The sequence below is a fragment of the Procambarus clarkii genome, chromosome 41 (assembly GCF_040958095.1).
Source record: "Procambarus clarkii isolate CNS0578487 chromosome 41, FALCON_Pclarkii_2.0, whole genome shotgun sequence".
NCBI classification, from domain to species: Eukaryota; Metazoa; Arthropoda; class Malacostraca; order Decapoda; family Cambaridae; genus Procambarus; species Procambarus clarkii.
Window position 1 is genome coordinate 23,934,355 of NC_091190.1, and position 652 is coordinate 23,935,006.

Sequence of the window (652 nt, forward strand, 5' to 3'; positions counted from 1 at the left end):
TGATATCTCTCTCGTCTCCTTTCTAGAGAGTACATTTGGAGAGCTTTGAGACGATCCCACTAATTTAGGTGTTTTATCGCGTCTAAGCGTACCGTATACGTCTCACGGCACACCGTGTATGCCGTATACCTCACATCACTGAGTCTCACTTCAACTGATCTCAGCTCACCTCATCATACCTCATCACCTCACCTCACTTGCCTTCACCTCTTCACTCCTGAAACCATTCACTTGCTGACAACTAACAGTGACAATACGTTATAGTGACCAGTGTAGCCCTGTTGCCATATGAGAGGTGGCCTCCTTGTTCACAGCATGGTGTAATGACAGCACCTCCGTGCGCGATGGGTCGTAGACTTTATGAATGAGACGTCGAGCACCCTGACGGAAGTGCTCGTAAAATCAAGACTAATTCCTCCTCGTATGTCCATCTCGTTATTAATTTTTTAAGTTGATGCATGCAGTCTGCAGTATACTGCTTCCTGGTGTCTTCATTGCAAGATTTTTCTCGTGTATCTTATTGTCATTTATATGAAATAAAACTTGGATTCCTCGAAAATATAAAAACGGAAACCACGTACAAAACTCAGTCAAATTATAATATAGAACGAAAAGGCAACGTAAAGGATTTGGGTGTACTCATGTCGGAAGA